The 22117-nt window shown below is 39.6% G+C and overlaps 2 long non-coding RNA genes across 2 annotated transcripts; one reads left to right on the top strand and one right to left on the bottom strand.

Annotated features, from left to right (window-relative positions):
• Positions 1-8259: 8259 nt before the first annotated feature.
• Positions 8260-11229, bottom strand: LOC118215091. The gene is made up of 3 exons (XR_004762760.1): positions 11194-11229; positions 10493-10564; positions 8260-8592 (listed from the first exon to the last, which is right to left on the bottom strand). It is a non-coding gene; the product is annotated as an uncharacterized LOC118215091 (long non-coding RNA).
• Positions 11230-12342: 1113 nt separating this feature from the next.
• On the top strand, positions 12343-15559 carry LOC118215682. The gene is made up of 4 exons (XR_004762874.1): positions 12343-12391; positions 12483-12598; positions 13738-13983; positions 15296-15559. It is a non-coding gene; the product is annotated as an uncharacterized LOC118215682 (long non-coding RNA).
• Positions 15560-22117: the final 6558 nt, after the last annotated feature.

Below are 22117 nucleotides of genomic sequence, written 5' to 3'. Positions count from 1 at the left end.
GCATGAAATCTGGGCAAGATTACATTGCCCAATCAAAACAGCATCAGGAGCGGTGGGCTGGAAGTTCTCAGTGGTGCCACTATTACATTTACCCTTCAGAGGCAAGGCACGCACAGCTAGGAGGTAGGATTAGGGTGGAGGTGTGTCTGCACTTCCTCTCAGAGGTTCTTGTCATCTCTGGATGAAGTCATAAAAATAGGTCTCTGTGCACCGGAACAAGCTGATTGGTCGTGCTCCATTATTTCCTGAAGAACACAGAGCAGGTAATGGAGCCGTTTGTCTCTGGAAACAGAAATGCGTTCCATCAGAGGAAACTCTCCGCGGTTAGAAGAGATATACGAAGCAGGAGACGAGAACAATGTGGCCAAGATAATCACTATCCATCTTCAATTATTAATAGCTTCAATTATTAATACACTGCTTCTTTGTTTTTCATTGATGTGCTTTGGTAATACTCTATTCCATCACACTAATGTAAGCGTATGGGAAGATCTAATGTTAGATATTAAAGGTCTATAAAGAGATGTTGTCCATATGGAACTGTTCATTATTACAGTGTGTAATGGTTTTAATGGCACTCCTAATGGTTTTAAGAGACCCAGGCCACAACTGCTCTCGTACTACAGTATTCACACACCATACACATACACACATATGCACTAATACCACATAAATAAAATTCACTCAGTCTATTAACAACCTACCCACAGGTAAAAAGAACCATAAATGCACTATTATGGGGTTGTGATTTCAATCGCAAACCTGCGACACTTCTGATATTTCTTAAATGCCTTTTCTGAGGGGTTAGCTCAAGGGCTCAAAAACCCTTCTACCAGACTGTAATCCCCAGCTGCAGCCTCCACCCACAATGCTTCCACATCCATGCAGTATTGGACTGGGACCTGGAGTAGCATGAATCCCTGGGATTTATGGGCATGGCCAGAATTAATAAGACTTGCACCTAAATTAAATTTCCCAGTTACTCAGCAGTAAACTGTAGGCAGGCTCAGAATCTGCATCATTACATTGCACATAAGCTCCCAAAAGGTTGAGTTGCCCAGTGAACTGTGATGGTGCATACTGAGCAATATCTGTGTGTCTCTGATTTAGCTTTAATTGAATCTGTAAAACTTTAATGCCTGAGTGTGACCAAGGCTTTCCCTGCAGAGTTCTCTGTGCACTCTTCCTGAATGGACTGTGACCTCTGACCTCTGACCTCTCAACTGAGGCTGTAATCTGGAGCCTGAAGACTCAAGGGCTGTTTCTCAACATCTATTCTCGTCTGATCTTGTGTTTCTGTGAATGTGTGTGATGTAATATTTAATGGCACAAGTTTCCTTTTCCAAAAGCAAGAGTGCAACGAAGCGAGAATGGTTAAAGGTTGTAGAAGTTGTCTTTATCCCCCCCAAACATCGCGGATGCAGCCAATGCTTCCCACTGTGAATGCATTGATCCTAGCCCAAGAAGAACAGACTGAATATCTCATCATTCTTTGTGTGATGGCAGACAAAAATAATTTGAGAAATATATGTTACAAGTGCTGAATTTGAACTTATTTTAAACACATAATTCATAACTAAAAAAGTTTAATGCATCTTTTGGAAAGAAGACGCACTGTTAACTCATAGCCAGGATCCACTTGATAGCCAGTAGTAGCCTTTGTTGTGTTAGCGTGCATCAACTTGCAGCAAATGCTAGTTAGATAATAACTGGTACAGAGAGCAATTTTAAATGTTAAATTTCTATTTTAAATTTTTAACTGAAAAGGTATTGAATAGATACGCACATGGAGTTTCTTTTGGCTTTATTATATATCAGAATATGAGTGATAACTGATAGTAGTGTATAACAGGCTTACAAAGAAATGAGATACACCGGGTAGGGGGCCTGTCAGAAAGAGCTTTTGTTGCCTGTTTTGCAGTGGTAGCATAACTGCACGTCACAAGCACAAATTGCATCTCAATACACAGAGCAGCATCCTCCAAGAACATTATTCACAAGAACTCAAGTCCGAATCTGACATTCTTGGTATTGAGAAACACCCAAGTAAGGTTTACCCTTGCGTTAAATCCCATTCCTTTTCCTGAGTAAATGGGAAAAATGTGAGCAGCATGGTGATGTGAACTTTTAAAAATGATTTCCCTGGATATTTACAGCACAGCACAGGACATGCTTGGGCTAGACACAAGATGATTTTTTAATTAAAATTTTTTTTTAACCACATAGGTCAACTCATTGTGGGTAGGGAATGTAGGAGATTGTGTAGCCAGTCAGATGAAGGGCCTGATGCAGAGAAACCACTTTAGAGGGGATTTTGACCAGGGCACTGGGGTTAACACCTCTTCTCATTCAAAAGTGCCATGATATCTTTAACAATCACAGTGAGTCAGGGCCTCAGATGGGGCTCCTTCCATTGTGTCCCCATCATTGTGCTGGGGCACTGAGTTTCTATTTGGTCCAGAGGGAAGAGTGCTCCTTACTAACCTACCAGCACCACGTCCATGTTTATGGGATGTCTTCCATCCAAGTACTAATCAAGTTTATTCATGCTTAGCTGCAGCTGTTTGGCCTGTGAAGGGTACAGGATGGTATGGCAGCCGAATCAGATGCAGTTACAAACATGCTGACACAACACTTCCACTCAAATCCATTGAACACATGGCCTTTGCATGTTCACGCTCAGTGTATAACATGCGTTATAACGTTAAGGTTAGTTAAAGATCCTCCCTCTGGTTCTTTTGCCCAGCTGCGCTTGATCTTCCAAGTCAACAATGCAGATCCTCACAGGGAAACTGAAGCGTTATTTTACTCAATGTTGCATAATGTCCTTGAGTTCCTTACCCACTTTGCTTCCCGAGGTCATAACTGCAAAAGAGAATTCATTTTGCGGTTTGCCTACCTGGTTAAATAGAGGTAAAATAAAAATAAAATAATGAAGTTATTCCAAAAGCCCACTAATCCATGACATTGTCTCTATGTTGAGATTTAAGCCCGAAACATATCCTACATAAGAATGTGAACACAAATGACAATGCGTGGCCGTCGGCTTGCAAACGCACGGTCCAGTTGTACATACTCAGCATGCATTCTTATGTCCCTGTGGAGGGAATAAACCTGGGTCCTCGGAGGCGTGATCTAGGACCATTGTGACAAGACTAAGAGGAAGAAATCACAAATTAAAGACAGCTTCATTCTGTTGTTCCCTTCTATAGCGCCCCTTGCTGCGATGCTTGACACTGCAGCACATGCTTTTGTTGCATTAAGAACTTCAGGGGGCATATTTTACAATGCAACAATGCATGAAATCGACTTTTTGTTGCTCAACAACAGGATGAAACTGTCTTCTTCGATTTGTGCTTTGTTCCACTCAGTCTTTCGCAACTGTCCTAGATCACCCCCTTGAGGACTGGGGTTTATTACCTCCACAGGGACATACTGTGAGCCTGGCATTGTCATTTCCATTCATGTGCTTATGTAGGGTATGTATGGGGCCTTACATGTGACAGGAGAGAAAGAGTGAGAGTGAGAGCGAGAGAGCAAGGGAGAGAGAGAGAGAGAGGGAGTGAGAGAGAAAGAGAGAAAGAGAGACCTTTTCATAATACAGTCAATGAGCCTGAACTGCATAAGGTCACTGAGCTCCTGTTATGTGTCCCTCTCTGACAGCGCAACAACCCGTCCTTTGAAATTCATGACGTGGTTCTGTTCTTTCATTAAGTTATCACACCAGGGTGAGAATACTCACAATATAAGCAACATATCATTTCATTTAAGGAATTCATTTGTCTTGTGATACAAAGAACATAGATGCAGACTAAAACACGGTTTTTATGTGTTCTGTGTTTCTGTTTCATTAGGGAAATTCTTTCATTTTTATTATTATAGATGTAAAATGGTGTGGAGTACAACAACGAACTTCCACACATCATGTGTCCAATCAAGATGATAATAATGTTCTGAAATATTATATATAATATATGCCATTATATATAATTAAACCACTGACTGCCATCCTAGAATATGAATGTGTGAGATATGTGTGTTTGTGTGTGTGTGTGTTTGGGTGTGTGTGTGTGTGTGTGTGTGTGTGTGAGTGGGTGGGTGGGGCGGGGCATTGAACAGGCATAGGAAGTAAAGGAAACGCTATTCAATTTAGTGAGCTACAAATTCACTGTGTGTAAGGTCCCACATTTTCTTCAGGTAATATATTTTAGTTTGACAAAGTAATTGCAGACAGAAAAAATGGTCTTTGGGGAACAGCTACACAATAACTTTCAAAAGAAAGTTTTGGGCCCAATTCCTTTTATAATACAGAGGAAGAATACTATTGATTTAGTTTCTTGCCATTGTATGTAGTAACACCCCTGTGTTCTTTCCCAGCTAACAAGAGCTGCAGTTACTTCATTTATCCCCTAAAGAATCAGATCTTCATTGTGCCACGTCTTCTAGGCACTAAGCGGTAAAACCAATTCCTGTTCAAACTGAATAGATCATTATTGTTGAATGAATATCCACATCTATAAAATTCATGGTTTTCCTTGTGGCACCAATTTACAGGTTCTCAAAGCAGCCGGGTTGGATCATTCATGTTAATGTCCTTCTCTACCCTGTTATTTGATGCTGTCGGAGGAGGCTTTCGGGATGTTTGTTTTTATGCACCTCACCTTTCATATTGTGATGCAGTTGCCTGCAGAAACTGCTGACAGAGGGTTGAATAAAGAAGGAATAAATTTGATGCCCAGCACTTGTGCAATACCCTCTTCTCTGAGGAATTAAAACTGAACCCCAAGGTTCCAAAAAAAGCTTGAAGCGTCTTGTTACAGATGCAAGGAATTTTGAATCCTTTTGTTGAAATCACTGCTGACTGGAGGTGATACTGCACCAGGTGGCAGCTCAGGGTGAGAAAAGGAGGAAAAGTAGATGGGGGAGAGAGAGAGAGTCAGAGAGACTAAGAGAGTGAGATGAGGTCTATTACATTCATTTTTGGGGTTAATTACTGTCATTGGTGATGTTCATGTTAGACATACTATTTCTCTTTAATTCTTAACGGTATTCACTTGCAGCCAATCACAATATTAGTGTTAACATAACAATTTTAATTAACTATAACTACCATTTATAAAATCCATGTTAATAATACTGCACCAGCCTCCTTTCCAAATCCATTATTTTCTTTCAAGTATTACTTCTATCATGAACTATACCATAATATTCAAAATTGTTCCTAGAATATGAATGTACTTGTGAAATAGTCATTTACTGTCAATTTTAATTATGTAACAATCTATGGTAATATCGTGATGTATTGCAGTATGATGTTGGCACTATTTGCAAAATAAATAATATAACTGGAGGATACTGTTTCCTTTAATAAAAGGGCACACGTCCTCTCTTATGTTGCATTAAGCTTTCTGTACTCAGTGAAGCAGTAAGCTGGAAAGGCCATTTCAGGTGAGAATATTTTGTGTGTTTTTTTTTTTTGGGAGGGGTGGCAGGGGGGTGGAGAGGAGGGAATGGATGATTTGTTCCATGGAAGCGTGTATGATGGCATATTGTAATGCAGTGGCTGTGGTTTGTGGATGCATGTTTCACTCCCCAGATCTGGGGCTCAGAAATCAGAGCCCTTATCCAAAACCCAGAAAGCCATCCCCTATTCATCCCTCAACATAAATCCCTGCTGTGCTGTTAAAAATGCAATCTGTGTTGTGAAGGCTTTTTGAAAACTGTATAAAAAATCCAATATGCTCTTGTAGAAAAGCCTTGGAAACACAGGGCTCGTGGGGGGGTAAAATCATGTTATCGTAAGAGTCACTGAGCATTGTTCATTATGTGTGCTATTGCTTCTTTCTGAACAATGACCATTGATTGGGTGGATGGTGAAAAGCAGGTAAAGTTCATATAAAAATGTGTGGAATCTTGTTGTGTGGACGTTTTTTGTTCACATGCCATTTTCCCTTTTGTTTAATTCATTTTGCCTTAGTGTTTGCCTTAGGAAGTAATTTACTGCATTTTCGACTTTCTCTTAAACAAATAAACTGTCCTTCTGTTCCTAAATCCACCATAATGGGGAGTTTTCCTAGCATTTATGTTACTTTTGGATGGAGCAATGTGAAACACAGCACAGCCCCTGGGTCTTTGTTACAGTGGAGATTTAAAAACAAAAAATTTGCTCTGCAAATGGTTCTTTCCATCTGTTCATGATGTTACCCATATTTGAGTGAAAAACTTTTAAAATCAGAACTATCAGAAAAAGAGCAAGGAATGCAGAGGTCTAATTGGAGATTATGCTGTGAAGAGGCTTTACAGTTTCTCGCATTTATTTTAGTACACAACAGGTCCATTAATTTAATTAACAGTTGTTTATCATTTATATAATAAATTATTACATGAATTTTGTGGGCCAGATTTGAAAAAAGAAAATTCCAAGGAAATTGTTTAGTTGTATAAGGCGACTACAAATTTCCCCCTGAGATTCCATTCCACAAATCCCTTCCATTACCACAACCCTTAGTGGCCAACTGAGTCATCAGATGAAGCCAAAGCAGAATTTAATTCAGAAAGTCTAAGGCATTATATCATGTCAATACAAAGAAAGGAAAAGATGAGTGAACTTCCGAGGATTGTTCTCTGTAAGAGATATAATTAAGAAGGGACAGTGTGTTCAGTAAGTTAATTTCACCACTGTGGAGCTTCAAAGGTGGAAGATGGAGCTGCAGACACAAAGGGACCAAATGCTGGAAATATTTGACAAAAGGCAAAATCCCACGGGAGAAGACAGGCTTTATAAAGAACCGACAAACCAGAGATGAAGATGAGGAGCAGAATTAAAATGATGGTGAGCTGGGGGAGGGCGCTGAGCTGCAAAACCAGAGTGCATAAGCCATGGGACAGAATGGGTCAAATTTGGGGAGTCAAAATTTGAATATGGCAGGAATGTATCAAGGAAGTCGTGTCTGTTTTAAACATTTGACTGGAACCCTGTGGATAATAAATAAGGGAAAGATGTAACCACACCTTCATATGAAAATCTATATGAAATAAGACAGTATCCCAAAAGTGGGTGTAGAAACCCCTGAACAGTACCCAAAACCGAGCTTGAGGGAACTCCATCAGGAAACCTGATCTGCACAATAAGAAAGAAGAAGCACAACATGTGCAATACTGCAAACACTGTAATACCACCATCAAAGTGGAAAAGGATGCACTGAATCAAAAGTGACACTGATGGCAAGAATAACTTTGACACTTCATTTACATGACTCTTATCAGTTTTTTACTCTCTGCATGGAACAAGTGAAGACTTCTGGATACTGAATGTAAAGCTTATTTTCTCAGGATCTCGGTGGGGGACTGAGGACCTGTATGTCTCAGTATTTGACATTATCTTAAGCTATGCTTACTTAGCTCATATGCAGAAAAAAAAGAAAAAGAAAAAGACTGTTAGACGCTGTTAGAGTTGAAATAAATGGACATGAACTATTCATATTTAGAGAAACAGTTATGACAGCTAGTATGATGTGCTTTAGGCTGAATGGATTGATTTTGAAATGACAGGCTCTCACATTAACAAACCTTTTTATTCAGAAAAACTCTGAACGATGAAACATTAGGAGAAACTTTAATGCTATAGCTCAGGGGTGTCCAACCCTGGTCCTGGGGAGCCGCAGGGTCTGCTGGTTTTTGTTTTCACCTTAAATACAACAACCACTTAGACAAAAGAAACCAGGTGAGGTGAGTTAACTGTGTAATCAACTGCTTTAATCGATCAATTAAGTGCCGAGTAAAAACAAAAGCCAGCAGACCATGCGGCTCTCCAGGACCTGGGTTGGCCACCCCTGCTATAGCTGTTCTTTCACTTGTATATGCTCTCTCTTTCATGCTCTTCCTTCTTATTCCAGGGTCATTGTCAGGGCAGAGTTTCATTTTGATAGTTAGAAGGCCCTGCTGCCTTGTTGACAGGTCCTGAAAGTAGCAGTGAGAAGTGGGAGCTTGAGATTGTTGTGTTCATGAAGCTCTCAGCCCCCAGGCTGCGGGGAGTTTAATCTGTGATGCAGTGCACGGCCCTGGGCTGGGCTGGCTTCCCCCTCCACAACCGGGGAGGAATTACAAGTGGCACAGGACCGTGGAGCTCACCTGAGCTGCAGCACATCCCAGACTCTGCAGGAATGAAATCACCTGCAGTCAGTGGCCAACTGTAGGGAACACAGGTCTCTGCTCAGGGGTGGAGCCCTTTCTTATAAAACAAATATGGTTCAAATGCATTGCCATGTTTTGGTCAGCTAGTATCTCTTTTCCACGTTCAAGTGCTTGACTGCGGTGTACCTTTCAAATCTTCAATAGACTGCCAGTCTCATCACAAATAATTGTTACCCATTGATATAAATGGAAATATATCACTTGTTCATATTTTTGAATGTACTTCCAGGCTTCCAGACTGGGGTGGGGTGTGAGGGGCAAGGATGTGACCAGCCACCAAAACATCATTCTGTCTCTGAACAACTCCTGTCTCCCAGCAACTCTTCAGCTGCCACTCAGGAACTCTTCAGCTGTCACTCAAAGACTTCTGGCTGTCATTCAGCAGCTGTTCAGCTTTCACTGAGATTTTTAAAAAATGTTAATTTACAGCTGAACTATTACACATTGAATGCCTTAATGATAATTCACTGTTGTAATGCAATTTTGTAAGTCATAGCCTGAGTGTTTCTCTAAACCAGTCAATAATTTTAATGCCTAAGAATAATCTTATATCTTCCCCAAAATTATCATAATAAAATCACACAACATATGAGAATGTTTCAGGCACAAATAAAACATATTGTTGTTGTTAATATTTTGTTGTTTTTCAGTGTGTGAGAGTAAACTGTGTCACATGACAGCACAGTGTGGTAACTATATCATAATCCATTTAAGTGGTAATTTTATCTAATTGTGGTTAATTTGATTTAAATTAATTTTATTCTGAGTGCAATGCATTGGATTACATTGCTGAATATGTTAAAAATTGACATTTAAGTCCGTGAAAATTTAAAATTCTCATAAAGACAAATTTAACTTAATGGCCTGCACCCAGTGGTGGTGCTTCCTTATCATGGTGCCTTTATGAAGCAGGAAATTGGCAGAATAAAAAGTCACTCAGTATAATACAAAGACCATAACCAGAAAGTGACCACAGCCTGGCCCTTCAGCAGTGGTGCTAAAGCTGGCACTGACAAGAGAAACTCCATTTCACAGGTACACAGGACCTGCTATTCCAGCAGGTGTTAAATCATCTTTGATAGAGGACATTTGATGCCACCTGGACTCATAAAACCAATATTTGTTTTCAATTAACACAATGTTTCTTTTGAAAATGCAAAATCTTTCTTGAAAAAAAACATATTGCCAGAGCCTGCCCCCACCTAACACACACACACACAATTCAGATTACACTGAGATGAGTATGGTACCGTTGTGTGCCACCAGTGAAAAATTGATCCAATTTCATTTTTAAAAAATCAGTAAGCAGAAAAGCAGCATGCTGGATCTATTGTCTCAGCAGCCTGTGGCACCCAGGCATGACTGTCTGCAGAGACCAGAAACAAGGGATTATGGGAAATGTCTGTTGAAGTCCATGTTTGACCTTTATTTTACTAGGAATTACCACTGAGATAAAGAATCACTTTTACAAGGGGTATCTGGCCAAGAGAACAACACAATTTGATCAGAAAGGCTGTTTGATGTTTGACTGATATAGTACAGCCAGGGTCACACAGTCATCCAGGAACTCACTAATAATAACTAGCAATACATTATTGGCAGGAACCAAAACTCATACTCTATGGACTCGCCGGATGCTCACCTTCTGCATTCCTTCCATCCTACCTACTTCTTTAAGGCTGTAATTGGTTACAGAAGTTTCCAGTGTTATATTATAGTACATAATGTTTATTTCCATAGTACTATATTTGGCCCCCTAATGAATTTCCAACTTGAGATTTTTCAGGTTCTGAGGTAGAAAGATGAAGGGAACTTTGTATATTAAGATTCCAGAGCTGAATATCTGATGAGGCTAAACACCCAGCAGTGACACCTCATGCATGTAGATGTAAAAATGTAATTTGCTGAAGAGGGGGACACAAAAAGGCATGGTGTCATCAATCCATACCATGTCATGCTTTTATTGTCCTTATTGCGGTTCAGAGTGGTGTGCTCTTTCCCTCCCTATTTTAGCTTGGAGTGGTGTAGTGCTCTATTTGGAGGGATTATACCCGAAATTCCCTTCTGGGGTTCAGAAGTGTCTGTTCTGGGTGTGTTACATTGTATGCACTCTTTGTGTTTGAATGCACAAAGAACGGGTGACTTTGCTTGTTATTTCCATCTCATTTCAGACAAGTGTTCTAAACAGTAGAACGTGATGAAAATATTCATTTTTGACCCTTTCCATTTCTTAGTATCTGATTGGCCTTTTCTGTGCTGTAGGGCCACACTGCAGATGATTGAGCGGTTTCATTCTCACCTGGGGGAAGGACCTTCTCTGCATGGCTGACGAATAGGCCAATGGGTTGATAGGTGCCCATGTGTCACTAACCTGCACTCAGACAGACAGAATGCTTTAATCCAGTTATAATAGTCTCCTGTGTATTCCGTCAGACACATTACGCAAGATTGTTTATCACAATATTGCAGTGAGATCTCTAATAATGAATATGATGTGCAGGAACATAGATCAAAACCAAAGCTGGATCATATCTATAAATTATTGTGATGGAGTGGGGAATTTGGGAGACCAAACGAGACTGAGCAGGATACTTTAAGCTATCCACCTGGGCGGAATAACCACTAAATCTCGTTAGAGATAAAAAGATAGGAAATAAACAAAAAGAAAAACACTCCTATGGGAGATTATCCCAAAGAAAACGATTTAATGCCCCGAGTACAGGGTGTAGAAACTAAGGCTTAAGGAGTATTGAATATACTAAAACACAAAACAGTCTGAATAGATTGGTGAATGTGAGACCTTTAAGAGAACAGCCCTTGTACAGAGGACTGTCAAAAGAACCACAAGAGAGTTGTAGAAATGAGTAAAGATAATAGTGCTAGCTTTGTAGCACACAAGCCAATAACCTCAATGTTCAGTTGCCCAGTAACTCTTCGCGTAAATCAAAGGACGCAGAAGAGGGACTGATCTAGTACTGCACAAACAACTAAACCGCTTACCAAACTGACCAAGTTACCAGCTTTCGTGTAACACAAGTTGACACTGAAGAAAAGCTTATTGGTTTGCTAGGGGTTTAAATAGAAAGCCAACAGGTGCAAATTGTAAAAAGAGATTTGCACGCATACAATTCAATCAAGGAAATGAAGAAAAATTAATGGCCGTAATAACTAAAGAATGACGCAGAATGGAAAAGAAATGGTGTTATCACCCAAAACCATGACAATTATATGCATGGTCCAAATTAAAACCCCCTCTGGCTAAGTGATACAGGGTCAGTGACTGTTCCACTCCAAAATGTGCCATTAGTTGGTTGTTCCAATAAGCCTTTTAGATGTATTTAGTATTATTTTTGTTCTAAATTAAACAATCAATCTCCTGATGGATAAAAGTGATTTCTACTTTTGGAATAATTATCTTTGGGACTGATGGGAATTCATTAGCTGTGCAAAGTAAGCAAGCTTTGGTTTGTGAATGCCACATAGGTAAATAACACTTGTTTGTGTTCATAGGACTCAATACAAGGTTCAACATGAATGAGTATCATTTACTGGCTCAGTAAAACAAACAGCAATCTTCCTCAAACACACAGCTTCATTCTGCTTAATTTCTTTCTATTTATTTGGGCTCTAAGTTCTGGTAGCAGGATATGAAAACACTGCCAAACAGTGCTAAACAGTTCCTGCTTTTCAGGGCTGAATCTGATAATAAAAAAACACCCCATCTAAGCAATGACACCCCAATGCACAAACACTTTGAAGCCAAAACTTCAGACAAGTATATCTATGTGTGCCAGACATATTTACTTGAGGTCCATGCTGAATTTTTTTGAAGAGCTGTTGTAGGTGAAATGTTTTCTTATGAAATTGGCCTGGGGGGTGGTGGGTTGGGGGGTTACATTATTGATGCTTGTTTGGAGCAGTAAAGCATTAAAGGCTGCTTAAACTCTATGCTCCCAAATATAACCTCATGAAAAATATAAACCTCCTGTGAAAATTTTTGGGTTTCGTGAAACAGGGAGTGACCGACGAGACATTGAACAGCAGTAGCCACACACGCAGGCATGCTCACCTGAAGCAGATCAGCGATCACACACAGGTATGCTCACCCAAGGTTGATCAACAATCAGCTCAATTGTTGCCCATTGCTCACGTGAGGTTGTTAGGCACAGGCTTCAGTACCTGGAATGTCATAATTTAGGTGGGTACATCTCTTCAACCCTCTGCACATCCTCTACAGTTTTCTTCTCTGCCTCTGTGAAAGGATATTCTGTCCTTTGTATTTTCTGTAGCGGCCAGACTTGGGCAGACATTATCTGTTGCAGATTCACCACCCGGTAAGGTGGCTGTACCTTATGTGCCTCAGATGTGTTTGGCAGTATGGCATCCTTCTCCTAAATTCCATCAGGTAGGAAAGCTCTCTCAACCAGTGGTCAACGGTCCTGGTTTATTCCAAGAATACTGTTCAGATATTTTTTAAAAGCACACTGCACCCTTTCATTCATACCACAATCAGTCACAGTATGAGGGTCCCAGCACATGGCTCTAAACTCCAGATAAATTCTTCCAGGTGGAACTATAACCTGGGACATGACAGTCATGATTTATTTCTATTCTGTATTTTTGTCTCTGCTGATACACGAATATGCCAAATATAGAAAGTTATAATATTCCATCTTATTGCTCCTTCAGTGTGTGATTAACTGCCGGTGACTGCTTCTATAACCTGCTGTATCAATCTGGGCTTGGCACCAGCCCCCAACACCCTGATATCAGTATGCTGTAAATCTGTGGTAACTAACCCTGTTCCTGGAGACTACCATACTGTAGGTTTTCATTTTAAGCCTAATTTGATACACCTGATTCTACTAATTAGTAGTTGAACAAGATCTCTAGCTGTTAAATGAGGTGTCTTAGGGTTAGAGTGGAAAACTACAGAATTGTAGATTTCCAGGAACAGGGTTGGTTACCATTGCTGTCAAGGATCTTTCTGTTCTGCTTTGCCATCAAGTGTTCTGCTGCAGTTATATGTTTAAGTGCAGTATATTCAAAGAAAAGCTGACAGAAATATATTATTAATTCACTGTGTAGAGAGGCAGTGTAGTATAATGCTTAGGGAAATTTCAGCGATCAACAATTGACTCGCCACATTGTGCTTTATATATGTTTGGCTGGGGACATTCTAGTCTTGGAGACCATGCCCAGCATGCCAACCAGCCCCTCTCTGTACATTAATAACAATTTCAGAACTAGAACAGAAGTAAAAAGGGTCAATTTAGGTAAAATATAAGGCATATAACATTATTATTAAATTGGGGATTTAACTCCTAACTCCTACATCAGGATTTGCTGACATCCCCTCCCTGTTGAGAAACTCCACTTTATCAGCAGCCTGAACTTGGGGCACCAGCAAGACTTTGGGGTGATCCATCGCTCCCAGAATACTCTTAATATTCTTCCAGAATGCTCTTTGAACCCATTTGAAAGATTACTACCCTCGGAAGGCCAAACGGGAAAGTCCATTAAACTACTTTATTATCATTCTAGGTTGAAACTGGGGCATGGTCTGAGAGCTCTCGGAATGATGGAGTCAGAAGACAGCCTGATTGCTGCCTGATCCCCCAGGCATCGGCCTTAATGAAGACTTAATTCAGCTGCGCTGTGCGCGTCGTCAGCCCCGGCCCATGTGTTCTGTGGGTTCCCATTCCACAGTGGGGCACGGGGGTGGCAGGGAGCCCTTAACGGCTATGAGGACAGAAGCAAGGCGACTGCAGAGATGACTGCTACCTGAAGGTTGGTAGGTTGAGTGCAGTAATGCACTTGTCAGTAAAAACAGATGTGTAAAATGAACACTGATGTAGTGCTGTCTTCAGAACTGAGCCATAGGCTGCCGGCCTGATGGCAGCCCTCTCCCTCTCAGTCTTGCATGTTTCTAATATGACCATGTAGGACGATGATCATGACCACAATAAATAAACTGTCACATAGTACATTTCCAGACATCAGTCCACCTCTGCACGGAAATCCCCCCACCCCCAAACATGGCTACCCACACAGAGGAATTAGCTCTGCACAGGGAGGGAGGCTTTTCCGTGAGAACGGTGGACGTCCACACCTCTGTATTGTGAAATATTACGTCCTTCTGCTCTGCTGGCTGGAACATCAGAATGAGTCGCTATCTCATAATGGCAGTAGTGCCAGGAGATTGTGCCTGGCTGATGCATATTCATGTTACGTTTCTCATCGCCTGCACTCTTTATTCACTGAGAAGCAATTATAGCTGTAAAGGCCAGCGTTGTTAATTACTCTGCATAATTACAAAGGAAATTGCCAAATGTAACAGACTCTTATCCTTTATAGATAAATAGAAATGGCCTTTTGATATCCTGCTGTTTATGTTAGGTTCACATTAGGATTCCAAAAGTCTGCTGCACTGAATGAATGCGCTGTTGCTGTGCTGCTGTGCAGAATGCTATGCTAGAACGCTGTGTGGCTGTGATACGGTGCAGAACGCTATGCTAGCTCACTATGTTGCTGTGCTGCTGTGCTAACTCATTGTGTGGCTGTGCTATTGTGCAGAATGCTATGCTAGCTTGCTGTGTTGCATTGCTACTGTGCAGAATGCTATGCTAGCTCACTGTGTTGCTGTGCTACTGTGCAGAACGCTATACTAGCTCACTGTGTGGCTGTGCTACTGAGTAGAACGCTATGATAGCTCACTTTGTTGCTGTGCTACTGTGCAGAATGATGTGCTAACTCACTGTTTGGCTGTGCTGTTGGGCATAACGCTATGCTAGCTCGCTGTGTGGCTGTGCTACTGAGTAGAACACTATGCTAGCTCACTGTGTTGCTGTGCTACTGTGCAGAACGCTATGCTAGCTTGCTAGCACCTGGGGCCAGCACCCTCTCATCTGCTCCACTGAGACCTGTACCCACTTACTGTCAGTTCCAATGATTGTGTGCTTCCTGGCAAAACAAGCAGAGTAACTCTTTGTTATTTTGATCTCTCTGCTCTGGAGATTAGCTCAGCCTTTCCTCTGGCTCTGCACAAAGTTTGAACTGTAAATGGAGTTTATTTCTGTGCCCCTTCTGTCCCCTCTGGCAGGAAGACAAGTCAGAGCAAAGCTGCTGTCCCCTCTCCTGTGCTCAGATGAAGGACATTATCAGTAGCGGCTGCTGAGCTGAAAATTAATGGGGTGGAAAACTTCTCCTTAAACTGATTATTGCACTCAACCTGTTTTCAACCATTTTGCTTGATTAACAATACAACAATTAATTCACAAAATACTCAATACTATCAAATATAGGCAGACTTCCTCAAATGGACTATTAAGCCCGTAATAAAATTCTTTGTACTTACATCACAAAATTGTGCACATTTTATTTACGTTATTTAAAACTGTGCATGCATGTCCTGTTTGTTCTCCTCACTCACACACAATTCACAGATTTTGCCATTTAAATGATCTTGAAGCACACATTCTGTTGGTATTTATTGCAGGTTTTGCTGAAAGCTAACATGGTAGTTCACAGTGGTGTATCCTTTTTTCGTTGTGGTGTATCCTTTTTTTCTTAGTGTGATTAAAACTGATGAAAAAAAAAAGATTTTATCATTTAATCTCTGTAACATGATGTGGAGAAAGATGCTGTGTGTTTACCTGCCAATGGATTATTCTGATCATTGTTACACTTGTTAACCAGAAAATGAATGAAAACAGATTGAGACCAATGATCAGTTCAGAGGGTTGTTTTCTGCCCATATTCTCAGCTCACCAGCTGCCACAGGACATTTTTTGGTCAGTAATCTATTTATATGTGTGAATATGTATCAGTGTTTGAGATCACCCAACACTATACAAACATGTCAATGGCAAGAGTATAAAATGTTTATGAAACTTTAGTCATATTTTGCTCCAGCTTGATTTAGAGTTGCTCAACTTTCTGGTGAGTAATTAGTAAGGCAAGTAAGTAAGCATGATTTACTGGACATTATTCATAAATACATCAGTCACTTCTTGTATGGCATGGTAATGTGTAGGGTTGGGTTCCTTGGGGACTCTAGATGACAAATCCTTCTAATCCGGAATCAGATCTTTATAAATAGACTGGCTTACCCTTCCCTGGGTGCAGTGCTAGATTACCCTTCCCAAGCATGCAGTGCTGAATTACCATGCATGCATTTCCTCATTTTTTTTACTCTGAATGACCCAGAATAGCATAATAGATCATTAAATATCCATGGCCATGTCTGCAATTTGTGCTTGTCTCATTAATACTTTAAGCTCACACAAGGATTTGCTGCCTCACAGATGTAGAGATGGTGTATTCTGTTTGATAACTACATTATTATTAGGGTTGTGACCAATCCATTCTCCCTCCCCTGTGATCAAGAACCTTTGGAAGCTGTCATTTTGAGATCGATTTTTTAAAATTATTTTTAAAACAATTTTATTAAAAACTTTTTTGGGGGGTGGGGGGGGGGGGGGTCTCTCTTCCTGTGGTAATAAATAAAAATTTAAAAAATCACAGGCTGGAACTGTGCCTGACTGAGGAAACCTGAGACTAGAAAAGAGAACCTGTGTTTTCAGTGGTGCTCATTTAATATGCTTATTCTTGGTGTGTTCTTTTAATGTGCACGTCCTATTGGTGTGTTCCTTTTTTGTGCATATAAGTAATTAATCAATCAGATTCAATCATATATTCAATTCAATCAAATTTTCAATCTTTTACAACTATTCAGTTCAATCAAATAATCGCTCATTTACAAATATTCAGCCCTTACTGATAAATAAAAACAATCATTTTTGTCATTAACTAATTAGGTGGCTGCCACACGTGCAAAAATGGATTCATGAAGTGAAGCAAAACAAAAAAAATCGATTTACTGTAAATGTCTAAGTATAAATTTAGTGCTTTGTAACAGTGTGATTCCTGGATTCTTTTGGCCTTGCTAGTGTGGTACACGAGACATTATCAGAGGAAAGTATTGGATAAATATATTAATGTATGTGAATTTGATATTTAATTTCTGTGTTTTGCTATAAATCCTGTTATTTTTCTGCTCAACATCTTACAATTAAATGTGAATTTAGTCAGCATTTTTGTAAAATTAACTCAGAATTTTAGCATTTTTTGCATTTGGGAACAACAAATTGTAAAGTTCAAGACACATTTTGAATGAATCCAGGCCAGATAGACTCACTCAAGTTACAGACAGACTTACAAACTTAAGTCTATGTAAAACTGAGTACCTCATAATTTAGCCTCTACCAATAATAATAATCAAATAATAATCATTGAATTTTTATTTTTCACCTGTGTAACTTCTTGTGGCAGTACTTAAATTAAATCATGTGCCAAATTCTGGCTTCTGTTTCAGTCGCATCTTCTTGTTGGTAGAGCTGAGTAAAATGGAAGGTAGTATATTATTGAGAGTAGATGGGTGATTTATTGTTTGCAGTATTTCAGAGGGTGGATAACTGAGAATACAATAGATGATCAGTGATCTGACTGCCATGCAATGACTTGTCTTGTGGTGAAATGTAGAAAGGTAGTGTGTTCAGGTTGAATTCCAAAGGGAATGTATTAGTTGTATACATTTTTTTTCAGGGGCATCACACCATTTAAGAGAGAGACTTATTGCCCCCAGTCGTGAGTTACTGATAGAATTAACTGATGTTTGAACAGGGAGTGTTAAATTACAAACGGCATTTCATTAAAAGCTTTTGCTCAAGACAGGTAATTTCTTTAAATAGGAAACAGAATTTATTTTTCACACAGAGGTTACTGCTTCAAAAGCTCCCTGCGTCTCTGACTGTGAAGTGAAGTGGAGAAATAATCACATTTGTGCTGAAGCTCAGCGTTTTCACATCACTCTGAGAACTTAATCAGCACAATACAAATGGTGGGTTCCACTTGATTGCCATGCTGGATCTGTTCTCATTCTGCTGCTTGTGTTAAATGATAAATCAGAACTCAGAGAGGCGGGGAGGCATTAAATAACAGACAGTACTAAGCTGCCATATTATCCTCCATGCACCATCTCACCTGATTTTCCCACTACACATTGAAGTCTTCAGATTTCTGACACCCACACACACACACACACACACACTTACACCCTCGCGCACAGTGATTAATGTTTCATGTTACTCACAAAATGCCCTTGTGTCCTGAAAATAGTTAAGATTTAAGTCTTTTGTCTTGACATCCAAGGGCTCTTTGTTTCCTCTAATGAGTACACCTTTTTTTAATAAAAACTTTAAAAAACAAGCCTGAAATGCTGTACAAATATCTATCTCTCTCTCCCTCTCAAACAGACACACACACACACACACACACAGAGAAAATGGTAGGTGTGAAAAGAGTGAGAGCCGTTTTGCCCAACGAAGAACACTTGAACTACATAGAGTTCTTTTGTGCCCATTTTCTTTTCTTTTGTACCCATTTTTTGTGCTATGCAGGGAGAAATCTTCGAGTCTGAACAAGATGCAGTGCTGGATATTCTCTAGATTGTGATGAGCCAAGATGGGCTGAGTGGTCTATTCTCTTCATTGTGTATTATGTCCTTATGTTCTTAAGGTGACTTAATCTGTAATCATCACCGTTTGGCACGGTCAACATGAGTACACAGATGTAACTAGTTTGAAAACATATGGTTAAACACATTACAGACCGATGGCAGTTTAGACACAGTTCAGTGATCACAATGCTCATACTACATTGAGTGGAAACATCAGCATTAAACAATCATGTGTCAGACACTTCAAACAAAGTCTAATATAATGGCATCTGATTCCTGAAACACTGATTCCTGCGATTGCAAAAAAAATTTAATATATCATTTTAATGAAATAATATAACATGGAAAAAAAACTATAGGATTTCAAATTATATAATTTTTCCAAGCCTGCTATATTTTTAATGAACATTTTGAACATGTCAGCTTCATTGCTCCTGTTCTCCTTGGACTGATCTAAAAATCGTTTCAAGATCAAATTATTTCAACACACATAACTGTAATTATGTTTTCTAAATTTACCATTGTTTTTCACTGTGTTAGATGTCTCCAATACTTGCAATTGATATATTCACTGGAAATATGAGATGTTTCTAATTCCATTTCTAGGTTTCTTGAAATCCTTTGAGTACAAATTTTAAAACAAGCTTGAAGCTGCTTTCCCTCCACAATATTCTGGGCAGTGGCTGGGTCAGTTATTAATTTGTAATTGCTGTGCACTTTTGGAAAGCAGTTTACGTCTGCAATAATTTTATTTTGTTTTGTTTTCTTATAATCTCAATCTCTTCTGATTACAAATATATTGTTGCTGCCCTTTGAAGGATTATGTAGATTTGAACCAGCATACTCGAGTGATCGTATTTCTCTGTAAGGCTGAAATAAGACCCAACAATCAAAGTGTAAAACCAGAGCTTTAGTTTCCAGGGCCGTTAAGCTTTGGGATGACCTCACTGAGATCTCAGAGAATGCAGACACTGTTCTGCCCGTTCAATTAAGACTCAAAAGTTACATTTTTAGCCTCTTGGTCAACACCTTTCCCCACTAATCCCTATGATTTATTAACAATTTACAATCCAATCATTTGGCAGATTTTATTTTATTTCTTAAACTTTTAGCCAAAGTGCTTCCACACAACATACATTCAACATGCTAATCAAATACCACAAGAGCGTGAAATAGGTGCATTCCTGAAGACCTGTTAAATATGGGACAGAAGATGAGGACACTAATAATGTTCAATAAGGTAGTTGACAAGTCAAGTTGTCAAGCCAATGGAGTCTGCCCTTTTTGCACTTGCTGTCTCTCATTGCACTTGTGATCACATTGTATATTACTCTGGATTCAGGAGTCTGATAAATTCCAGTAAATTAAAGAGTAATGAGCATGAAGCTTGTATAGTAATATGTAGCATTACTGGCCTTTACCATCATCGTGAACACTCCCCTGGCAATGCTTCATGTAATTTGTTTCAAGGTATAATGACATGATTTGCCCCTTGGTTTTCCAAATCCAAAGGAGAAGCCTGTATAAACACACAGGCTCTTTATCTAACAGGATTTATCTGTCCTGTCTTCATTAGCAGTAATTCACAGCTTCTGACTGCCCATAAAAACAAAGCCTTAAGCATTAGTGGTAAGATGAGGATCTGTGGTGAGCTGGCACATGGTGGAGTCTGCTGGCTTGTGAAAATGAGAATATGGAAGAAAACCTTGTGACTGTTGACAAAAACTCTGCTCAGCTGTCCAAGGATTTACACTAAAATGCTCAGAGAAGAGAAGCTACTTTGTGATAATGGAGGTAAATCTGATGGTGATGAACTATAATATCAGGTTCATTACATTCATGTTTCATCTAGTTGCCAGATTCATTAAAATTTAGCACATCACTACCAAGCTTTTAATTACTTTTGTTTCTGGCATGGACCAATACGTTATACTCTAATGTACTATTCAGTACTATAGTACAGTATGCCATACTATAGAATGCTATACTCTGAAGAGCAATTTATGCTGAAGATTGGGCTGCTGATCCCACTTTGTACAGCACATATGTAGCTTTCAAAAAAGTTTTCAAAAAGGTAACTTTATTACTGCTACAGGGCAGCATGGGTGGACTTTGCCATTCTTGTAGCTCCGTAGAATAAGTTCCTTGGGAATGGAAAAAGGCTACATCAATTGACACAGCTATTACTGTATTCAAACCAATATGTTTGATATGTATCTAATTTTTATATACTTTTTATATACTTTATATACTTGTATAGAATTGTATATACTGTATCTTGTTTTGACTAATTCCAGAGTAAAAAGGAAAATGGTAAGTTAAGTGTTTTTTTTCCTTTTTTAATCATAATTTGTTATCTATAAATCAAATCTGATTTTGGTTAAAGGTCAAATTTAATTTAGAATGGCATGTAATGTGGTCATGTGATATGCCGTGGCTCCAACAGGGATGTCAGAGGGATCAAACAAGATAAAATTGCTATTCCTAGGGATATCTGAACCAAAACAAATGCCAAATCAACAAACACTTGCATTAGCATAGCATCTGTGATTTATTCATAGCACTACAATTCCTTTGGGTACCTCTTGTTTAATGCCTATTTAGCCATTTAAAGATCACTTTGTAATGTAAGTCACAAACTGCCTGAAACTTGGGCATGTCTGACAACACTTCAGATGGATTTAATTGAACTTTCCGAACTTCACAAACTCAACCACTTTGCAAGCCGTTTTAATTGTACCCCATTTAAATTGAGGTTATGGTAGTTCTGACAGTCTCGGTAATGAAGATGGAGAATCTTTTGGGTTGCATTTAATTTTCCTCAAAGGGGGTTGAGAGATGTGGAATGTTTTATGAGGTGGGATCCAGTGAACTGTGACGTTTCTTCTATACATGGACAGTGTCCCTGGTGGAGTTCATTAATGAGGACGAAGTCGGTTCTTCAGAGCGGTGAACCATGCAGCTTCCTGGCTAGTACTCCTTCCACTTAGTTGCATGACACCCTCCGCGAGTCTGCAGAACTGATCCTTATAGTGCAGTCACAAGCCACACCACTAACATCAGTCACTAACCACACCCCTAACAACAGTCACTAACCACACCCATAACAACACAATTGCTGTCCAGCCGATGTCTGTTTCTGACAACCAATCCAGGTTTAAGGTTGGCATCAAGCACTGGATTTGGCTTGAATTTGTGAGCTGGAGTGAAGCTGCAGCCACTGGGCCTCACACACATGTTGGGGGTTCAGATTCACAGAATTCCTGTAATACTTCAGGCCTGTTGTTAATTCTGCTCTGCAGTAACAGGCAGCTCTGTTTATGAACTGAGAGTTTAGCAAATGGAAGCATTATTTTTATTTAATTTGGTTTCTTTCAAGCATGCTTGACCTTATCAGTAACTGGG

The sequence above is a fragment of the Anguilla anguilla genome, chromosome 16 (assembly GCF_013347855.1).
Source record: "Anguilla anguilla isolate fAngAng1 chromosome 16, fAngAng1.pri, whole genome shotgun sequence".
NCBI classification, from domain to species: domain Eukaryota; kingdom Metazoa; phylum Chordata; class Actinopteri; order Anguilliformes; family Anguillidae; genus Anguilla; species Anguilla anguilla.
The sequence above is the reverse complement of the archived record's forward strand: the minus strand, read 5'-3'. Positions and strand labels throughout refer to the sequence as shown.